Here is a 17,306-nt window from a genome sequence, read left to right on the forward strand (position 1 = left end):
ATTGAAGAAATCCTTGGATTGCAGCAAAGAACATTCTCCGTGGACAATTCCAATCAATTATAGAAACATAACGGTACCCAGATCATATAATGTACCACAGTGATGATCCTGGCTCCTGTCCATCTAACAAAATGCTGCATCTCATAAGCATTGGTCCTGCTGCTGTATGCAGCTCTTCAGCCCAGAAAGATTTACTCTCGATTGATTGTTGCTTTTCGTGCTAAAAATGGTTGTACATTTGCATCTTCTATTTCAGTTTTGTCATTTCGTTATCTTTGCCACTGTGTTAATTATTTTTGGATGCTTCATCCTATCCCCAAACAATATATTTGAAACACTCATGAGGATGCATTGCATAAATATTGAATGTGTTAAAGACAGAGTCTGAGGTAATTCAGAATGAATTTAAGTAAATTGATTGGAATCAGCTTTTATTTAGGAAATCTTCTAGGGACAATTCTGACATATTTAAAATAACTAACTGTTCACAGAGATGCAATCTGCTTGTGCATTCCAACAAATCCATGAATCAGCAATCAGAACAGAAATACATCCCTTTAATATGCTAGAGAACAGCTAAAAAGAGATTCAGGAAGATGATACCAATTACAGCAATAAAATACCTGGGAAAATTCTTCAGAACAAAAATGTTTTTAATAAAATCAGATAAAGATAATGTAACAATGATGAGGTGTTAAAATGAAAAATGGAAATGGAAAGTACACCCAAGCTGTAATTACATACATGTTTTATAAGTTCAGTAGACAGAAAAATGAGATCTGTTCCACCCTGGTGAACAGTGAGGGAAAGAGAAGTGGCAACTGTAATTAAAAGTCAAATGTCTTGCATTGGATGTGGCAATGATTTCTTGGATATGACACCAAAGGCAGAGGCAACAAAAGAAAAAATAGACAAATTGGACTTCATGAAAAGTAAAAATTCTTGTGCATCAAAAGACACTATTAACAGAATAAAAAGGCAACCCACAGGATGGTAGAAAATATTTACAAACCATATATCTGGCAAGGGATCAATATCTACAAAATGTAGAGAACTCCTAAAACAACCAAAACAAAACAAAACCCTGATCCAAAAAGTGGGCAAAGGAACAAACATTTCTCCAAAGAGATATACGAGTAGCCAATAAACACATGAAAAGATACTCCACATCACTAATCACTAGAGAAATGCAAATCAAAACCACGAGATACCACCTCACACCAATTACAATAAAATAACAGAAAATAACAAATGTTAGTGAGGATGTGGAGAAATTGGGACCCTTATGCAGTATTTGTGGGAATGTAAAATAGTGGAAAAATGGTATGGAAGCACCTCAAAATAATAAAAATAGAATTACCATTTGATCAAGGAATTCCACTTCTGGGTGTATACCCAAAAGAATTGAAAGTAGGGTCTCCAAGAAATATTTGTGCACCCATGTCCATAGAAGCATCATTCACAGCTAAAACATGAGCAACCCATATGTCCATGAACAGATGAATGGATAAGCAAAATGTGTATGTACATATAACAAAATTTTATTCAGCCTTAAAAAGGGAGAAAATTCTGACATCTGTTACAGCATGGATGAACTTTGAGGACATAATACAAAGTTAAATAAGACAGTCACAAAACACAAATACTGTATGAATCCACTTATATGAGGTACTTAGAGTAGTCAAATTTATAGAGACAGAAAGCACAGTGGCGAGAGCCAGGGGCTTGGGAAACGGGGTAGTGAGGAGTTAATAGGTATAGAGTTTCAGTTTTATAAAATAAAACAAACTTAGGAGATGGATGGGAGTGATGGTTGCATAACTGTATGAATGTATTTAATACCCCTGAACTGTATGCTTAAAAATGGTTAAGATGGTAAATTTATGTGTTGTGGTTTTTTTTTTTTTACCACAATTTAAAAAGGGTATTATTTTTACAAAGTCAAATATTTTGGAGCAAAGATGAAGAATTACAAGAAAACCAAATGACACTTAAAATGTTTACTAAAAGCTCAGGACAATGCACTATTCCACTTCTGGGTGTATACCCAAAAGAATTGAAAGTAGGGTCTCCAAGAAATATTTGTGCACGCATGTCCATAGCAGCATCATTCACAGCTAAAACATGAGCAACCCATATGTCCATGAACAGATGAATGGATAAGCAAAATGTGTATGTACATTTTACATTGTACATTTTACAATGCACTATGCAGTCACTGTATTGCCAAAAGTAAACATTCTAAATAGAAAATTTATCAGATCATTTTACCAATTTATTCTATGGCACATAAATTTGAAACACCTATTAAATGCTGGATCTGGAAATCTTTGTTTCTAGATATCAAAAATGTAGAAACTGACATAATGGATATCCCTGCACTGTTACTTGAATTTTTTGAGTTATAACATTTTCCATGCCTTTTAAAAGAAAACTAAAGGTATAGTTGATGTCCTGGTACACCTTTTCCCAAGCCTATTTTTCCCTTATATCCCAGAGTTAGTTATTACTTTTCCTGTACATGTTTTTATACTATTACTGATATAACTACATAATTTTGTTCATGCTTTTACACTATTTTCACATATACCTAAAAATATACAGCAGCTGTTGTAGGGAGCCTCCAAGATAGCCCCCAATAATCCTTGCCTCCTGGTTTTCACACTCTGGGCAATTGCCTCCCCTTGAATGTTGACCAGACTTGAAGATTAATTTCTGATGAACAGTTTATGGCAAAAGTGATGGGATATCACTACCAAGATTAAGTGATAAAAAGACTCTATGTTGTTTTTGCGAGTTATCCAGGTTGACACAGTTTATTATACAGTATGAATATGTCACAGTTTACTGATTGATTTTTAAGTTGATGGGATTTTATATTCTTAATATGTGCTACTGCAAATAACTGCTGCAACAAATATTTTTCCTAATTCTCATTGGATTATCTTTAATGTCATAAACATGCACATAGCTAAATAATATTCAAATTAAAGATTTTAGTTCAAGAAACAAAAGAACTTAGGCACAAAGAATGTATGATTTGCCTAGACTAACATGACACGTTTGTGTATTCATAGGGCAAAATTTGATCTGCCAAGGTGAAACTATGGATTTCTCCACAGAAACATATCTAGGTAGGTAATGTTGAAATTGTGCAACAAAGGCAGCCACGAAACCATGTTCCAGGCCAAGACTGAAGAACACGGACAGCACAATCTCATGATTTCCTGATTATGTACAAAAGTAGCTAAGTTAGCATGCTTTTTCCTTTTCTGCTTTTCTTTAAACTTAGATGTAACTGCAGCATTTCCCAGTGGATGCTTCTTTTGTGCCTCAGTGGGAGACCTCTTCACAGGTGGATACTCTAGGAGACACCTGAAGAAAAAACTCATGAACCAGAACCCGTTTTCACTGCTCTGCTGAGCCTGGTTAGAGTGGGCTCTGACCCGAGGCTTCTGGGTGGAGCTGCCGGGCCAGAGGTAACTCTTCCTACACCTCAGGGGTTAAGCTGAAGTAGTAAACCTCCTAAGAAATGAGAATATGCCCTGTCATTATCTCTCCTGCCAAAATAGGACTGGTTAAAATGTCATCGTGAATTAACAAGCATGCCTGCATGCTTCATGGTGTGACAAAAGTCTTAAAACGTTCCCTTCTATTTTTGATTTTCAGACTTTTAAAGCTGACGTTAGAAATTATTTCTCCCATACAGCATATTTGGTCAAATGTATCACTTTTTTAAGGCAGGTTTGGTTATTTGTGTTAAACATATTTCTTATCACATACTGATATGAAAGAATCATGCAGACTATTACCTCCCAGTTTTAGCTATAGCCATAGGAGCATACTGTGTTGGGGGGGGGCGGGTATTAAGATTCCCCCATTAAGACTTAAAAGCACTAGGTAGAGAAGAGCCAGATGTGATGAGGGATGCAAATATAGTTACACCCCCTGATGGACTGCCTTGAGTGGCTGTTGTTTAATGCACACTGAATGGGTGATCTACATATAGGGATGCCACACTTTTCAAAAAGCCTGAGCTACTGTTTCACCACAACTTAAGGTTTATTCAAGAAAAACTCAAAAAAGGTCACATATAAAATTCCTTCATTATTGGAGTCATTTCAGAAGCAATCTGTATCTCTCTCAGAATATATATATTTTACCTTGTGTGCATCAACGGAAGAAGACGTGCTAAACAAAACCTTCAACCACAGTCAAGCTATGCAGATGCTTCAGAACACAAGAGGCAACAAAACTCAGCCACTTGATGGTCTTCGTGGCTTTCTAGTCCTGTGTCTCTTCCATCCAGCCTTAAATGATGCCTCCTCCCTCGTTTCCCTAACCCCCAGTTCATCAGCCTCTCTCCAGGGGCATTAGTTCACCTTGAACCCTCACCTGCACAGCACCTCATAATAAGAGGTGCTTGAGAAATATCTGTGGAACAAATACAAACTTTAAATAATACAGTATGGGCACCTGGGTGGTTCAGTCGGTTAAGTGTCTGACTCTTAATTTCAGCTCAGGTCATGATCTCATGGTTGGTGGGTTTGGGCTCCTGTGTCAGTTTCTGCGCTGGCAGCACAGCACGGAGCCTGCTCTCTCCCCATCTCTCTCTCTGTCCCGCCCCTCTCCCCGCCCCTTCTCCCCTGCTCTCTCTCAGAATGAATAAATAAACGTTTTAAAAATTTATTAAAAGATTAAAGAACTATATGATATAGACAATGACACTAACAGAAGAAAGTGAACTTAATAGAGCCTTCTTGAGCACCCATCTGTGTATGGTCATCGTACCATCTTAAAGAGATCGGTTGAGGCGTCTCCAATGAAGGTCAGCAGAACAAATTGAGGTTACAGAATATGCTTCCTGCCTGCAGTTCATTAGGCAGACAAATGCCTTCCTGTGGTGGGAAAGATGATCTGAAAGAGAGCAAAGTAAGAACAAAATCTAGGAAATAAAAGGTATTTTTCAGGCAGTGGGTTCAGTGGTAAAAGTCCCTGACATCTAACAGACCCTGCCAGAGAATGTGTCCCAGCCTCCACCCTAGCTGTTGTTTATTTAACAACATGTCCCCAACTAAATGTGTATTGTCTAAAAAAACTCAGTGCTCTCCATAGAATAATTCTGGAAGGCTACACGAGGAATTTATGAGTAGTGACTTCTGAGGAAGGGACTGAAGGAGTGGCTTAATGTTTAGTACTTGATACTATTTGATTGTTTTTTTGTTTTGTTTTTCCTTGTGCTTACACAGTATTTTTCCATTGAAAATAGTTGGTTTAAAATGTTTGATAAAGGAAGAGAACTCAAAATCATAACCTGCTTCAAACAAACCCCAAAGATTGCACTTGGTATTTCCTTTACAAACGGATTCAATAGCTGTGTGTCTGAGGAGACAGGGGTTTCATGGAGGGTTAAGGAAAAACCTCTCTGTCAAGGACAACTTTGAGAGAAACAGGGTGATTTCCCATCCATGCCTGTGAAGAAACCCTCCTCAAAAGGCAGCACCAGTTCTCTGCAATATTTGTAATAGGCAGAAATGGCACAACGGGACCCTCAACTCTTCTACAAAGAACCATGAGCCTGAGTGGATGATCACAAGGATGATTCTTACTTTTTTTTAAATATATTTTTTAATTTTTTTATTTATTTTTGAGAAACAAAGAGACAGAGCATGAATGGGGGAGGGGCAGAGAGAGAGGGAGACCCAGAATCCAAAGTAGGCTCCAGGCTCTGAGCTGTCAGCACAGAGCCCGATGCAAGGCTCAAACTCACGAAATGGTAGATCATGACCTAAGCCGAAGTTGGGCGCCTAACTGACTGAGTCACCCAGGCGCTCCAAGGATGATTCTTTCTTAAAGGATGATTAAAACAAGGGCAGAGTCAGGATTTTAGTTAGGTTGGAAATTAGGGATTTACTTAGGAATTTTCTGCGTAGGGGTTTTATTTTTGTGCTTTTTGCACTTCAAAAAAAACTCAAGGTGATTTCTTTCCTTTCATTTCTATTATAGGCTGAATTGTGTTCCCCCCAAAAGATGCTGAAGTCCTAATCTCCAATACCTTAGAATGTAACCATGTTTGGAAATAGAGCCCTTACAGAGGTAATCAAGTTAAATCAACTACATCATTTTGACTGTTGTCCTCATTAAAATGGAAATTTGAACACAAAGATAGACATATACGGGGGGAAGACAATATGAAGAGACACAGGAGGGATGCCATACATAGAAGGAGGCAGAGAATGGAGTCAAGGAACATGTGAGGCTTCCAGAAGCTGGGAGAAGCAAGAAAGAATCATTCCCCTATAGGTTTCAGAGGGAGCATGGCCCTGTGGACAACTGGATTCCAGGCTTCTAGCCAATGGAACTGTGAGGCAAGAGACTTCTGCTCTACATCACCTAGCTCTTGGTACTTTGTTAGGGCAGCCCTAGGAAACTATACAAACCTTCCCTGCACCCTCTGGGTTTACAGACCCTCAGCACCCACTGCCAGATCTCATTGCCTGTGGCCTCTTGCCTCAAATCCGATGCTTGCATTTTGCCTCATGCTGCCCTCACCTCCACACCTTGGCTCAGCTGATCTCCATGCCGGAAGACCTCTCCCTCCTTCTTAATGTCTCAGCCAGGAGGCATCCCCTTGAGCTGGCAAAGGGATGCCCCTTTCCACCCCTCCCTTTCCCCGTCCACACCCTGCCCCACTCTGTTGCTATGCCTGCCCATAATGCTGAAAGTGTCTGTGGATCCGTCCAGCCCAGTGGAGAATCACTACCTCCAGGGCAGATACCATGTCCTCTTCATCTTTTACTCCCAAGTCTGCTACTGTGCCTGACGCAAGTCCATGAGTTTTCCCGGGCTGGACTAGCCTCTTAGTACAATTGGCAGAACACTGTCAGGAGAAGTGCATCATTCCAACCACCTCCAAAATAAGAGCCAACACCCAGAATATAAGCAGCCTGTGGTAGACTAGCAAGGAGAGACATCATGAGAAGGAGAAAGGAGGGCATCTGGTCTGCTTTTAGCACTTCTGTAACTTTTATTCAGCCCTGCTCAGAGGCCCCATGAGATAAAAGAACCCAGAGCAACAAATGGGACCCCAGGAATGGCATCTGGCCTGGGTTATAAATCTGCACTGTCCAGGGTAATTTTACTCCTATTATCTCTCATTTGTCTACATGGGCATCTGCCTTGGTTGCATTTGGTCATAAGTTTCTTTGAGGCTGTAACCTCCACTTCAGACAGTGTCATTCAGTGTCCTCTGGGATCTGAATAAACAATAGCTGAATTGAAATTGTAAAACCATGAGACTGAACAAATGGGTAGATGTGAAAGAAGTTTCTGGAAGAAGTAGGTGGTCTCATTCCCCCAATCCTTTATTATAAGACCAAAAGAACATGCTTAAAGGACTAATGATTTTGAAGGAATAAAAAAGAAAAGTGGGAAATAAAAGCCTTATTTTTCTAATGAAAGAACATTTTCTCTTGATCATCCACAAATTATAAGATGACATACATTAGCATGCTATTTCATTAACAAATTACAGTCCATTCTCCACAGTGAAGGAATAAAGAAAAAGTTCACCTAATAAGAGAGGTTAGCTCCTAATTAGGATCAGGCTGCTGAATTTGCCGGGTGTAATTTTCCACTGCAAATTGTTCTCAGGTTGACCTTGGCTGGTATTAAGGACATGGGTTTGAAAACACATCTTTCCTTTGCCAGCACGTCCCTACAAAGCACCAGTGCCTTCCAAAGACCATTACTGAGTCTGTCTCTATCCCCCAGCCTCCTGCTCTCCCATTGCCCTGCCATCTCCTCTAGCTTTAAGGGATCTTCTTGAAGAGAAATTAACATTTACTGAGTACTGTGGGGTAGCAGAAAAGGCGCAGGACTTGGCCTGGTAGCGAACCACGTCTTCAGTACTTGTTTAATACCTGTGTGGCTTAAATGAATCTTGGTTCCCAGCTGCATGATGATTTCAGAGATGTCATGAGGATTCAATGTCAGGGGGTGTATTGATATAAAGCGAGTGCTCACACAGGTTATTTCCCTTCTGTTTTGAGTAGTGTCAGCAACTTGACATTCCTCCCCATTCTGCCAGTTAAAACACCCAGAGAAGCTAAGTTGTCAGAAGCAACCAATATATGGTGAGGGCAAGATGTGAACCTCTGACCCCAAAGCATCCAACTCGGCCACACTATCCACCCAAGCACACTGACCTTGAAGATTGGCTGCTTCAAGCTCCCATGTGGAATGTGGACCCTGGAAAATGCTGGCTGGCACTAAATACAGTGGCTGTCCATGTCTTCTGTGTTTGGGGCTCAGAGAGTGAGTCTGGGGTAGAGGATGGGGCAACCAAGATGACCCTGGGCAGAAATCTGCTCTCTGACTCGAATCCTATCAAATCACCGCCCTGTCAAGGAGGATAGCTTTGTTTCCCCAGTGGCTTCTAAAGAGATTGTGTAAAGCCCTTGAGAGATGAAAGCTCTTTATTTCAATGAAACCACCACCACTCACCTCCCATTCCACCCCACTTCCTCCCCTCCAAATACCCTGTGAGGTCCCAGGTGTGCTTGATCTGTGTGTAGCTGAGGTGGCGATTTCATAATGAGGCAAGGATCAGAGTTTATACAATAACTTTATCCATATTGATTGCTTCATCACATGAATAGGAAACCTGTGGAAAAGTTCTATAAATGCACACCAAGCAATCCAGCTTCCTAAGTCAGCACTTTGGAAAACTTTGGGGCTTTGAAAATTTTCCAATGGTTCCAGAGATGTCAATGTGACTTTCAGACACAAGACAACGGGGGGAAGTGTAGGGAGAGGAAGAGGAAAGAATGATTTTGAGCTTAGGTCACTTATGCTTTCATATTATTATAGCTAATAGGTATCTGGGAAATGTTAGCAGAAGATATCTTGAAAATAGAATTAATAGAATCTCATAGGACTTCAGACTTGCCTTAAATTCCTTTAGGGTTTGTCATCTTTTTTTTTTTTTTTTTTGGCCCTAAATGGGCCACAGTGTCCTGGCTGCTTCAGAACTACCACCCAAGAAAGAAAGGAATCTCAGGAAAATTAAAATCAGTTAAAATCTCTAAAATTTAGAGAGCAAAGATTGCAATAGGTTGTGGATAATTGGAAAATAGAAAGAATGAAAAACATGAATGGGTTTTCTTAGCCAGTATTTACAGACATGGCAGGTGATGTAAGGGTCTTTTCAAAAACACTAAGAACATAAAAACAGTCTTTAATACACCAGTGTGTTTTAAAGGGGAAGAGAAAAAATTTGTCTTCTCTTCTTATATCTTACAAGAAATTGTAAAAAAAAATCAACAACCTTTCTTTGGTTAAAAATGTCTTTCATGAATTTGGTTATATAAATACTCAAATTTGCAAGGACTGGGTATAGAGCAATCTGAAGTTTAGCTAATACCCAAAATAGCACTTGAATAGATATTAGTTCCTTCAAAGTAATCATCTCGGTCGACTGTGCTTATTTCAACAATGCAGTATTATTGCCCACAAGTTTTTGAAAGACCCTTTCAGAATTCCCTTCAGAACATGAGGTAACTTTCTCCTCAGTGGTGGCAAACATTTGTTCTCTGAGAGAGAATTTGATTTTTGGAAATGGCCAAAAATTAACCCAATCAGTCTAGGTAAAGACAGCTTTGTTCAAAAAATAAAGGTGAGATTATGATTCGAGAGTAATGACTTTGAAACCAGTTCCCAAAGAGTCATTTGAAAGCTGTTTTACATGATAGTAGCCTGTTGGAATAGGAGTTTGCCTTCCCAAGATGGATGTTCACTCAGCTATATGAAAGTCATTCTTTTTCCTTTTCGAACCTAAATTGCAGTATTCAGTTTTTGCTAGCTGCTTTTCACAAAGTATATTTTTTAAGACTTTATTGTTTAAAGAATCTCTACACCCATTGTGGGGCTCGAACTCACAACCCCAAGATCAAGAGTTGCATGCTCTACAGACTGAGCCAGCCAAGCGCCCCCATATTTTTTTATTTATTTATTTTTTTTTTTATTTTTTTATTTTTTATTTAATATAATTTATTGTCAAGTTAGCTAACAAACAGTGTATACAGTGTGCTCTTGGTTTTGGGGGTAGATTCCCATGATTCATCGCTTATATACAACACCCAGTGCTCATCCAACGAGTGCCCTCCTCAATGCTCATCACCCATTTCCCCCTCTCCCTCCAACTCCCATCAACCCTCAGTTTGTTCTCTGTATTTAAGAGTCTCTATGGTTTGCCTCCCTCTCTGAAAGTATTTTTCCCCTTCCCTTCACCCATGGTCTTCTGTTAAGTTTCTCAAGTTCCACATAGAGAAAGACAGATATCATAGGTTTTCACCCCACATTTTAATTAGACATTTACAACTTGAGGATCCTATTTCCCCTTCCACCAGGGATCAGTCATTTTTTTAAATTTCTGATGTAGAAAATTGTCCTCTTAGAACCCACACAACTAATTAGCTAGTAGAAAGGCCACTGAGGATTTTCTCGATAGACTTATTCTTTCATTCTCAACATTTTCTGGCATTCATAGACTGTTAAGGTTTAGTGCTAAGTTGCAGCTTTACCATGTTTCTGATGTCAGTAGCACGTGGGAACTAGCCAGGCCTCCTCTCCTCTCCTCTCTAATTTAAAAGTTCATTGGGAGACATTTACCTGTTTCAAAAGTGCACGCCCATCAAGGTTATCGAGTGCTAATCTGTGCCACCCCATCGCAAGTGCTGAGGAACAAAATCTTTCTACAACCACAGTGTTTGTAAATGCCTTTTGCTCTGTTCCTATGGCACTTTGTCCATATGCTGGAAACAGCTAATCATTAGTGCCTATGGGAAGAGAAACGATGATCTCTGTAGATTCATGTGTGGCATCTGTAACCCCGCTGTGGTCCACGCTGCCCCTTTCATCCAACTAAAAAGAAAGCAGGTGGGCATCTTTCCTGTTCCATAGAACACCCAGACTCCAGCCACAGCAGGCTGAGATGGGATCCTGGTGTTTGGGAACACAGTGGAGTCACCCAGGCTACCAGGGGTGCCTGCTCTACAGAGGTCAGCTGTCACAAGCCCATCTAAAGTTGGCATCAGGCTGGAACAGGGTGTGTGTTCCCTCGGGCCATATCGGAGGAAAGTGCTTGGAGGAGGAGCCTCAGGCATCTTAGAAAACTCTAAGAGGCACAGAGATGTGCCCACAAAGAGTCTTTCAGATGGCAGTTCCTAATGGTGGGTGTTCCACTCACTGACCCAACCTGATATTTTGGGATGTGGTCGGGGTTGTCCAGGTTTTCTCTCCCCTGGACAAGAAGCAGGATGAAGGACTCCACACTGGTCTACTATTAATGTGAGTACTTACCTTTGTTGTTGATGTTTACCTGGGGATTTTTATTTGATTCATAACTTAGTTATTAATGTCGTATATGTAAAGTGAGCTCTGATGCATATATTCTTTTACTTATATGATCAAAGTTTTGTGCCTCTAGATTAGAAAAAGGCATCATATTTATCCCCTGTAAGTGGTTGTTTGGAATTACTAATCACCCAGGATAGCGTATCAATATGGAAAGTATAGACAGTTTATTCTTCTAACTAGTATCAAGTGAATCATTTGCTCAGGAAGATGAAGGATACAAAGTTACATTCTAAATTGAATCCCTAAGTTCAAAATAATGTTTCTGTATGGTCATTCTACTGACAAATTTGCTGCCATTCTGAAACGCACAGAATCTGCTTTGGAAAACGGGTTTGCTGGGAGTCAGTATTTTCCTGCAGGATCACGTGGCCTGTCTCTGGTGGTTGGCTGCCTAAGAAGTAAAGAAAGAGAAAGTACCAAGGAAAATCAAGGATAAACTAGAAGGTTACACCCTATGGTCCTTCCCTCCTCTGCCCCCTGTTGCTTTATTTCTCAATCCTCACTGGAGAAGCTGGCACTAACTGAAATAGATGTTGTTTGTATAGATAACTCTAATAATTTGTCACAGTATTGTCAGCACAGAGCAAATTTTATTGAAAGAAAGCTGCTTGTAAAACACCTCTCCTCCCACTCTGCCCACACATCAAAATACCTTGTTTTTGACACATAGAAATGGGACTTCAATCGGGTAATAAAATATAGACCCACCAAGCACTGTTGTGTCCTTCCTTTTCCTTTCTTCTCTTAGCCCCTCTGTCCCTGTCTATCTCTGTCTCTCTATCTCTGTCTCTCTCTGTCTCAGTCTCCCTGTATCCTCTTCACTTTTTATATTAGAGTTTACTGGTTTGTTGGGGAAGAGTAGGGGTGAGTAGATCTTAGGTGGAGACAGTAGTGATGAAAATCTCTAACTCCTGAGTGACACAGGTCAAATTTCTCTGTATGCTGGCAAAGAAACCCACGGTCACTGCCAAAACCACAGAGTAAAGTCTTTTAAAAATCCCCTCAGACAGTGATGTTTTAGAGTTAAGCCTTTTCATTTATATTTGGACAACCACCTGTTGACTTCTCCTGGAGCTAGTCAAGGGCGGATAGATGGCGGGAACCTGGAGCAGAATTAGCCCATTCAAAGGGATTGATACTCCCCTTTGAAGAGGCTGCCATTGTTTTCAAAGGAGCCTAGTCAAAGATCATAAGATCAAGCATGAAAAACAAAAAGGAAAGCCTTTACTTGGGGCAGGGTCTTTCCCTCCTCTTGTGATTATCACAGCATTCTCAGGCCATCCTTTTTAATCCAGGAATCGATTAAGGTAGTCTTTACAATGCATTTCCTAGTCCTGAAATGCAGAGTGGAGAGCCAGAGCAAACACAAAGGAGAAAATCCATGGCCAGACCTGCAGCTCCCCCTCTGCCTGCGCGTATTCCAGGGACAGCTCTGCTCCTGCCATGGCGACGCAGGGGAGGATGAAGGCAAAGTGAAGCCAGAGAAAAGGGAACAGACTGCAAAGCATGCTTCACTTAGGAAAGTCTCATTTAAACCAAATCTCAAATTTGTGATCGGAAAGGTGACTGGTATAGGGTGGCATCTTTGGTGGGACGTGGAGAGTTCTAGGCATTGACAGACTCGTCTAATTTTCCAGGCTGCCCAGATCAAGCCACTTCACAAGTATTTTGTACCTACTGTGCTTTAGGCCCTATGGAAACTCAGTGTGAAACTCATCGTAGATCCTGCCCAACTCAAAGTGTATGCTGTCAATTATCCTTAACGATCCCTAAAAGAGACAAGAAGACAAAACTCAAAACTGTACATCTGTGTTTAGATGAATAAAATATTCCAATGTCTCTCTTTGAAAATAATTTATTGGCCAATCCAATAGCATGAATATGTCCTGTATTTACCAGTGTAACACTTATTGTTTACCCCTACAGAACCAGGATTATGTGAAGGACTAAGAAGCATAGAGCAGTTTGGGTAAGAAAGCTAGTCTTGCCCTCCTCCCAGGTGCACTGGGAGGTGCATGCCCAGCTACACCATTTACCACTTCCTTCTATAGCTCCTCCTCCCCCAACCCCACAAGCCATTCACTTCTAAGCCATCTCTGGTCCCTGCCCCTGGTCAGGGACAGGAGCCCTGCCACAGCTTAGAATTCATTATCCTTTACTTTCACCCACACCCATCACAGGCAACTCCCCAACCCAGGCACCCAACAGGGCAGGGTGAGCAGGCTCTGAATTGGAGACTGGGGGATTAAAACCAAACCCAGCTGCCCTCAAAGTCAACACAGTCAGTCCTAAATTTGGGTGTCTATGAACTGCTATGGGAATATGGAGGGTATGTATTTGATTTTGTTGGGAGAGAAACGAAAACTTATGTAGTCCCAATTAAATACAGCATCAACTGCAACTAGACCTGAGCCAGAGCCAGAGCCAGAGCAGACAATACAGGATTAGGGCTTCATTGGCTCTAGGTTTCCCATTAGATGCTCAGTTCCTCAGATTTATTTTCAATTCCCCAATTCTAAAAGTGGCATTGGCTTCTGAAGCAGACAATGAACATACACGTCATTTCCACAATATAGCCAGTAGAACAGGTAGGAACTCCTCACAGAAGAGGAGAGTATATTTCCACCTGCCATTCCTTCCCACCTTTCCTTCACTGTCTCTTCCAGCCCAGTTTCTCAACTATATTTTCTCTTCAGAGGGATTCCATCTCTCTATCCACCCTGAGGGCCAGTGCCAGATTGTTTGTTCCAAAAGGCCATGTACACCTTGACTCAGGCAGACTCTTACAGAAACAGATGGGCACGCTCAGGGTTTGCTGACAAGAATTTAATGAAGGGAATGTGCAGAATTAGAACAGGGTTATAGGGACCACCAAAGCATGATGAAGCACTTTGCAACTAACAAGAATAAGAAGCCCTTACCACCTTCATATCTGCAAGGGCAAAGGGAGAGAGAGAGATGGTCTCTAATTTCATAAAAGCTACAGGTTTAGAAGAAGGGCTACTCCCCCCCCCACCCAGAGCGGGGGCATAGAGAAATCTGACCACTTACAAGCCATGCCAGGATGAGGAAAAGACCATAAACAGTCTTAACCATTCTCTCTCCATTCCCCAAGTACTGTCTGCTGGTTGAACTCAACCAGACGCTGGAGGGAGCCCGGCTTCCTCCTAGAGCACTCTGTAGAGATTCAGTACCTGGGGCACAGAGCAGAATTCAAAGGTCAGAGAATGGATCTGTGGGAGGGATCTATTTGCAAATAGAAAATAACCAAGCATTCAGCTACCATGAGATTGTTCAGAAACCTTCAATCCAATGGACATTTATTGACCATCAAAGATGCACATTAACCTAATAATTCTGATTCACATCAGACCCTGAGTTTCTCTTACATAATTATCTCATTTACCCATTTTACACATGTTGAAAATGAGGATCAGTTAGATTATGGGTCTTGGTCAAGGCCTCACAGCTAATAATAATAGAGTCAGGATTTGGACTCAAGCGTTTCTGACCCCTAACTCCTGTTTACTCTAATTGGGGAAGACGCACCTGTGAGAGGTGACTGGTGGTATCCAGCAAAGGAAGAAGAGGGGAGATCTGATTATGTCCTTTAGAGGTTGACCCAGTTGGCTTCAAACACGTTGAGGCCATGAACTTAAGTGGGAAACCCAGGAGGGACCGATACATTTTGTGGGCACATGCCAAGTCTGAGGCCCCTAAAGTAAACAACCACTAGGTGTAGGTGTCTGTACACAATGTGGATACAGATCTGGAGTATCTGGAGGTCTCAAGTCCAGAAAGAAATGTTGATAGCCATGGGAATGGGGTAGTAGCTGATGCCTTGGGAGCAAAAAGTATCAACTAGAGAGGTTGCTGGTCAAAGATGAGACAGGCAAGGCCTTCCAAGACCCTTGCACTGAGCAGCTACTGCCTACTTATTGTACAAAATGCCCTTCTCCACTAGGCCCCACACACTTCAACATTCCTTCTCACTGATTCCAGAGACAAACCAGCCTCTCTGGTTAAATTGGCCTGCAGTTCCCCAGCTCTTTCTCCTTTCCCACATTCTGGACCCTGTCTTGCCCATGCCCCACTCCTCCTCTGTGAATGCTTTGACTTGGTTGATAGCTCGCTTTCTCCCCCACTGATGGTTCCCCCATCTCTACCACACAGCACATGCTGTCTTACAGGGCTTGTGTCTCTTGTCTCCATCCCATATGGAGAATTAGATGTTCCAAATATGTCAGATGGGGATGGATCTAAGAAATGTTGATTCAATCACTTGCTTGTTTTGAAGGAGGCCAAACATCAACAAGGCCAACTTTTCTTGTCTGATCCAAATTAGCCCAACCAGTTTGTTGGAATAGTTTGTTATTTCTAAAACAGTACTCCAAACACAGTAGTGGTGACATTATTAGAATGTATGGGTAGACTTCCAAAGGGGCTCTATGGAAGGGGACACTTTATTGGGTGTATATTACAGTGGCTAAAGGCATGGTGGGCTTAGGAAGTCAGGTTGTCCATGTTCAAATTCTGGGCCTAGCACTAACTTCCTTGTAATTTGGGGCAAGTCATTTAATTTTTCCAAGTCTCTGTTTTCTGACTTGTAATAGTGGCATCTATTTCATAGGTTTGTCACACAAGTCAAATGAGATAGTGCTGTAGCCCTGGGCCTGACAGGTCATATAGGCCTTCATAAATGTTCAATATTGCTGTTATGACTACATTTAGCTCATAAAGTCTAGCTTATTAGACTAGAAGAAGCTGCACAGAAAATCTGGTCCAATCACTTCATTCATTGATGTAGAAATTGACAATCAGAGATCAGGCCATGATCAGGTGGAGCTCAGATATCACAAAACAAGGCCTGTATTCTTTCCTTTACTTCCCAGCATTGTTCACATCTGTGTATGATGGTTTATCACTGTAAAGACCCATGCTTTTACCTGTATTACAAGCAGTGGGGCAGAGTGATCTAAATCCATTTTAATGGTCTAAAGAAACACAACATTTATATTAAAAAATCCAAACTACCTTGATCAGATGGGAAAAAATACAATGAAATATTTAAGACAAATTTTCTTCTTTTATTATTTAAAAAAATTTTAAGTTTGTGGATTTATTTTGAGAGAGAGAGAGCAGGGGAGGGGCAGAGAGAGAGAGAATCCCAAGCAGGCTCTAGACCATCAGCATGGAGCCCAGCACGGGGCTCAAACTCACAAACTGTGAGATCATGACCTGAGCCAGAACCAATAGTCCAATGTTTAACCAAGTGAGCCACTCAGGTGCCCCTAAGACAAATTTTCATAAAGCACAAGTTAGACTGGTTTGTAGTCACAAAAATCATTGCTGGTGATTCTAATTAATACCAATGCTTATGGGAATAATGAAAGCAAATATACGGAGAGAACACATGAAGTAGAAGTCATGGAAGTGTTTTGTGCATCACGGTTTTTTGTTTTTGTTTTTGTTTTAAGACCATTATCTATGTCACGGGAAAATACTTGTAATGAAAATGTCCACCTATAGGTGGCAAACTTATACTGCTAGCATTCTGTCCTTGAGCGTCCTTGCAAACAAAAGTCACTGGGGATGAAGTGAAAGTGAAATTCAAAGCAAGAAAACAAGAAACCTAAATGGATTCAGCAATAACATTCTCACATAAACTTACAATTTAAAAAACCCACATAATTTCACAAAACAGTCGGATTCATCTGCAAAAAACACCTCATGGAATTGCACCAACTACATGTATTCAAAATATATTTCCAGAGTTGCTAATAACATAGCACACCCTAGCGTGGAGTGGAACAGACACACATTTCTCCCTTGAGAGCCCTGATAGCCTCGTGGCCTTTTACACACAAAACACTTCCAGCAACAGCTCT

Source organism: Lynx rufus, unplaced genomic scaffold (assembly GCF_022079265.1).
Source record: "Lynx rufus isolate CCGP_SWC_20201006 ecotype Redwood Valley unplaced genomic scaffold, mLynRuf1.p SCAF_6, whole genome shotgun sequence".
NCBI classification, from domain to species: Eukaryota; Metazoa; Chordata; class Mammalia; order Carnivora; family Felidae; genus Lynx; species Lynx rufus.